Genomic DNA, 6000 nt, shown 5'->3' with positions numbered 1-6000 from the left:
CATATGTTAAGGGTCAGTAAGTCTTTGCATTGGATTCTTATTGGTAATAGCAGTGATTTCTTTATTTTTCACTCAAAGATTTCCTGGTATTGAGAGATTCTTTCAAACATCTGTGCTTTAACTTGATTTCTAAAGATCTCTTTCTGCTCTGAAAAGGTTTGGAATGGGCTTCAGTGGATTAGTGATGCCGCCTAGTATTGAGTATGTTTTACAGGTACTATATATCCAGAGTTGCTGAACTACTGAAACACCCTGTTTTACTTTTTAATGCCCGAGGCAACCATCTAATGTATGTAATGAATAAGACAAAGGTATGAAAAGAAAATGGTGCAAGATAACAAATGAGTCACAGGAACTGCCCACTGCAAATGAAGAGCTTTCAAAACTGCTGGAGAACCAGCAGACACTGTAGCTTGCATCATAAGCCATTACAGGTTTTATATGACATTTTTTTTGCTTTCGTGATTTGCTATGCACATTACAGATTAAATGTGACCCACTACAGAATTTGGAGCGCATCAAGCCTCTCAAAGGAAGGCTTGCTGTCAAGCAGCCCCAGTTTGCCCTGCGTGCTTTCCATGCACAGCAATCATTTCAAGTTGGCTCTTCGCAAATGGAGTTAACAAAATGTAATGTCAGAAAACAGTTTTGTTATTGAAAGCAGCTATTGTGCTGTGCTAGAAAACAGACTAAATCAAGCCATTCTGGGGCACGAGACTGTGCTGTATGACAAGCTAGAATCTAAATAAATGCATTCTGTTGCCCCAAGGACAAAGTCACAATGCTGCTTGTATGGACTGCAGGCTTGGGTAGGATATCAGTACAGGCATCAAACACGTGCCAGATAAAAATGATTTTTTTGTTCTTGGTGGGCAATTAGGTTGTTCAAACCTTGTGTTTGCCTGGGATTTCTAAAAGGTTATCAGCCTTACTCAACAATCTACCAACATTGTCAGTTTTCTATCCAGATAAATGAGAGATGATTTTTGACAGTTTTTTCTAAAATGCTGCATTTCAAGTGCAGATTAATAGGCTGCTTTTCCACAAAAGAACTTTTGAAAAAGAAAGCATGCTCTCTGTTTTGCAGTGAACATGGTGTCTCAGAATTCAGTAGAAAATGCATGCTTATGTGACAGAGAACAGGGAATGTCCTCGTGCCCTATTTGCATAATTGTCACCTTGTATGAAACAGAAGTCATTTATCATGAATCAGATCTATGTTTCTGGGCTTTTTGCAGGCTTGATTTCAGCATGGTAAATGTTTATGAAGACAACTTTGTTTCTTTCAGGGAAAATCCTTTCAATAAGTCTTTCTGTGTATTTAAAGGAGTAGGATAGAAATCTTCAGCAGGTTCAAAGGAACAAAGATTTGGTTAGGTTATTCTGTGCATTTCAGATTTTCTAGTGCGTTTTAAACTCAGAAATCAGAAGATACAAACCCAGTATGTGGATACACTTTTGGCTAAATCAGGATCCTGTTCACTGATAGTTGTTTATAACATAAGGTCTAAACTTTAATTTTAAAGATGAGGTTTTTCTTTTCTGCATACTATGATGTAAAATCTAATTCTATAATTTACATTATACATGTCAAAATGTTTGTAGTAACAGCTAAAGAGAAGTGATGTGTGGAAGTAAAGAAGGCAATGTAGGGTTACTGAAGAAGATGAAAGAGAGAAAGACTTTGTGTGTGAATTTTTAATATCATATACTTTTCAGCTTAGTTCCTATATGTGAGTCTTTTTGAAAATGTCACCTTAACATGACACTGCTTTCTTTTAAATATGTACTTTAATCCTGTCTCAGTTGCCATTAGTCAGCCCTTATGAAGTTTTTAGTTCTTTATACACTGAAACTCTTTCAGTGATTATTTTAGCCATGAGTCTCCTGCAGCACTCTCAAGAGTGGAATCTTGCAGATGCAGCTGCAAGGGCTAGGCAGGAAAAAAGAACCTTTTTCTCTGGTGTTTGACCATGGGAAACAGGGAGGTTCATCTCCGGCTTTGACTGGGGAAGGGAGGCTGGAGCAGCAAAATTTGGAGCTACCCTCCTAAACTGCTGAAACTTTTAAAAAGCAGTGTGTGCATGGCAGTGATGGCCAAGCCCAGCTGGTCTGCTCCATGTCTGCCTACGCGGATTTACAGCTGATGGCCTTGCAAGGTTGCAGGGCATTTTCAGTTAGTGTAACAAGGATGTTCCCTCTCCTTTTCGCCAAGATGATGAACCTCCTTCTGCTGTCTGGGTGGGGAACTTCCTTGGGCTGCCACCTCTGTGCTCTCTGACCTGCACCAGCCTGTTGTCAAGGTCTGGATGGTGCCAGAAGTTGGAAAGGTTGCTTCTGCTGCCAGGAGCATAGACAGCACAGATGTGAGCAGGAGGAATGCTTTCTGTGTTTGAGCTAGAGCTGGCATAGCTTTGTAATAGAGTAAGGTCCTACTTTGCACAGAGTGCAGGGTACTCCTAATGAAAGGATATCTAAGGTTTATTTTCTTTGTAGATTGGGAAAATCTGATATTTTTGTCATTGCTGTCTAGTCTGGACATCGTGATTGAAAACACTGTGTCAAGGCTCCAGTTGTCTATCTACACTAGTGCTACAACTGATGCTTCTCTTTCAGGGCATGGTGGGGGTCAGCAGCTGTGGATGCCTTTAGGGGGAAAACTAGTTCATAAAAGAATATAGAGATCAGATTTATTTGAATTTGTCTTCTAAAAGTGTACATTTTGTGGATTCTTATACCAGTCTGCTAATGCATTTCCCCATTTATGTTAAGAATTGCTTAGTGCTTGTTGTTTTAGGCAACATGTGTAAACAAGAAGTGTTCAGAGCACTGAAGCCGCTAATGTAACAAAAAGAGGTTATAGAACAAGTAAATCTGGATAAAGAAAAAAAAATCAATGGGTGTGTTTGGGGGGGGTCCCTTTAGCTGCAAATATATTCTGTCTTGTATAATAGAGTTCTCTTCACATGAAGCACTATTCACATTATGAATAGCCTTTTCAAGCAAATATGGCTCTGGCATAAGCAGTGAGAATTGCTATGGCTGTCAGAATCTGTTCTTTTATTCTCAGAACAATTTTTCCATCTAACACTAGAGGCCAAAAGGATTTTTAACTATGGTGTAACATTACATTGTAGTTTTCCTACTACAGTCAGTCTGGCAATAAAAGTTTTTTTCAATGAGAAAGTGTAGAAAGTAAGATTGTTTGCATGAATCCAATGCAACAAACCTCTTCCTCCACAGCACTGTTAGCAGAGAAAGCATTCATTTTGTAGAATGACACACAGATTTTATGTAAATAAGAGGCAGTTCCTTCAGAACAGATGTTTAATCCTTAATGAAACTATTTTCATTTATCACCCAGAAAAATGATATTTTATTCTAAATAATTGCCTGACTGTGATTGACTTTTAAAATGCAGAAGTCCATGAGCAACATTTAAAAGAAAAAGCCCTCTTTGTATGAGCTTCTTAAACAAGTGCATACATCGTTTGTTCTTTGTTTCTAGCACAGTCTCTGCCAGCATCTGTGTGAGCTTCACCAAGGAAGCATCACTGCGGTCTTTGGAAGCTGTTCCGGCCAGCTCTGATCCTCTGTAAAGATTTGTGGTGTCTGGTTGTAACACCCCATGCAGGAGGCAGATTTTCAAGTCAAAGTTAATGCAGCCCTGGGCAGTAAGGTCCAGGATCTATTTTACTCCTTCAGCAGGATGACCAACAGCAAGGAGGGGAAAAGCCTGCAGGGTGCTATTGGCTGAGGTGGGTGTCCACATAGAGAGGCGCTTTTCCTTCCTCCCCAGTGGTGGGAGGCTGGATCTGTTCCTTGTGTCCCACCAGGGAGCCAGGTGAGATGCAAAGAGGCTGAGATGGCAGCAAGTGGATTTGCTCTATCCCAGGTAGCACTTTTGCTGCTGCAAGAAATCTCCGCTGGTGCAATGATTGTTGGCAGGAGCCTCCTGTCCTCCTTTTGGTCTGGTATGGATTACACCTGCCTCCAGCTTTGTCTCCAAATCATAGATATTTCGGGTGTCTGTCGCCAAGGCATCCTAGCAACTGTGACAAAAATAAAGGTGGGTGAGTGCAAAGCTTTTGCTAGAAAGTGGAAGAATTCAGAGAGGTTATAAAGCTTTGTTCACTGTAACGCTCTCTGTCAGCTGAGATTGCTGAAGTTCCAGCAAGCCACAGGCATGGAGCTGCCACTGCCCCAGCAGAGAGGAAGGATGTTGAAATAAGCACCCACAACCTGATGGGACAGGTAAATTTATATTGTTTTATTAACCGAACTCCATTTCCACAGCAGAATACTTACTGACATCAATGGCAGTTCAAAAACCCTAACAGTTTATATGTTTCACTGATTTATTATTATTATTATTATTGTTATTATTTAAACGTTTATTAGCAGAACAAGTAGATTTTCAGCCTTTCATAGCAGTTGCCTTGTGTACTTTCCTTTAGTCCCAGCTTACTCATTGCTGTGTTAAATGGATATAATGGCACTTTAGGCAGAAGAAGCATTTGTCTGCCTCTAACTGCTGTTGCTCTGCACATACTTTCTGTTTTGAAGAATGGTAATCCTTTGTATTACACAATCCTCTTTTAAAAAAAATAATCCTGGTGTTATATAAGTGATAAGTAATGTGTCCTTAATATATTATCGTGGGTGGGAAGGTTTCATCACGAATGCTTTTATCTGCATAACTATCAGTGAAAATGAGGGGGAATATCATAAAAGTAAGACTCACACAATGTCATTAGGCAGCCAGTGGTTCAATCAGGCTGTGAGGGTCCTGTTCCAGACCACAGGTTTCATGTACTTTCAGATCCCCTTGCTAAATACTGCTGCATATTGCTGTGCCTTCCTTTCCATAAGCAGTGATGTTTTTATCAGAGTTCACATCTCTGCTGTAGAAGAATTTTCGATAAAGTGCTCAGTAAGTTTAATTATTAAGAGGCAATGTCTGCACTTAGATTATGTATGTTTCCAAATCTGGAACTGTTCTTGAAACAACTTCTTGCTTTTTGTAATGCTTGCAGGATGCTAGGATGTACTAACTCTGGATAACACCATCTGTGCATACAGAAGATTTTTGAATGCATGATAGAACAACCTCAACAAATCCTTAAAGGAGTATTTTGGGGTTGTTCAATCCTGTAAATCAAAGTGTCAGAATGATGCTCTTCCAGCATAGTAAGCCACTGAAAATTTATTAAATCTTTAAAGCCTGCTTAAAGAAAAACAATACTTCTGCTGCATATTTGATCTTACTCTGTGCTAATAATTCTTCTTGACTCTCCTTTGCCTCTGATTATTGCACTGTGTTCTTGCACACACAAAGAGTCCCATTTGTTTAAAGAAATCCTTTATTTAAACAAATCCTGTGTTGTAGTTTTGTCTTTTGGATTAGAAAAATAAGATTATTTTCTGTTCATTAGGGAAACTTGTCTTTGTAAGAATGATGAAGTCATTATCATCTCATACAAAGTCATATCTGATTTTTCACCCAGATGTGAAATGTCTTTACTAGAGTGATGGTTCCACACCAAAATAATAAATATATACAGGATGTCATGCTACATGGTGTTATTAGGCTGTTAGTTTCAATTAACAAGAGCAACTGGAAAAGCAGTCATTTTTTCTGTCTACACTGTGTAGGACACAGAACGGATCTGGAATCTCACAGGTTAAGTGAAGTGCTCTTAGACTGGATGCACAGGAATCTGTTTACACTTTGAAATGCTTCAGAGTTGGAGTGTTGTTTTGCTTTCCTGAAAGAAGAAACTTGGAACAGTAATGATTATGTGAAGACCAGTTAATTGTCCAGAAATATATTCAGCTTAAAGAGATTATGTTTTATTTGTAGAAAATGCAGAAGATAAACAAAACAACCTATTGGACCATAATACCAGGTTCTGATTTAAAAGTTGTTTGCATGCTCACAAACAGTTAACATTGCTTTTTCTTTCCCCCAAATGTCTGCCTTTGGTTAAAGAATGAGGA

The 6000-nt window shown here is 39.0% G+C and overlaps 1 protein-coding gene across 4 annotated transcripts in view; it reads left to right on the top strand.

The window, feature by feature from the left end:
* Positions 1-4137: 4137 nt before the first annotated feature.
* Positions 4138-6000, top strand: part of CRACD (capping protein inhibiting regulator of actin dynamics) — a 108725-nt gene continuing 106862 nt past the window's right edge. For 3 of the 4 annotated variants that reach the window (XM_020584746.2, XM_020584745.2, XM_020584741.2), the window contains exon 1: positions 4139-4254. The gene's annotated coding sequence lies outside the window, so the exon portion shown is untranslated. Of the gene's footprint in view, positions 4255-6000 lie in introns of all 4 variants that reach the window. The other variant, XM_020584747.2, reaches the window with a different exon arrangement.

Source organism: Corvus cornix, chromosome 4, assembly GCF_000738735.6.
Source record: "Corvus cornix cornix isolate S_Up_H32 chromosome 4, ASM73873v5, whole genome shotgun sequence".
NCBI classification, from domain to species: Eukaryota; Metazoa; Chordata; class Aves; order Passeriformes; family Corvidae; genus Corvus; species Corvus cornix.
The sequence above is the reverse complement of the archived record's forward strand: the minus strand, read 5'-3'. Positions and strand labels throughout refer to the sequence as shown.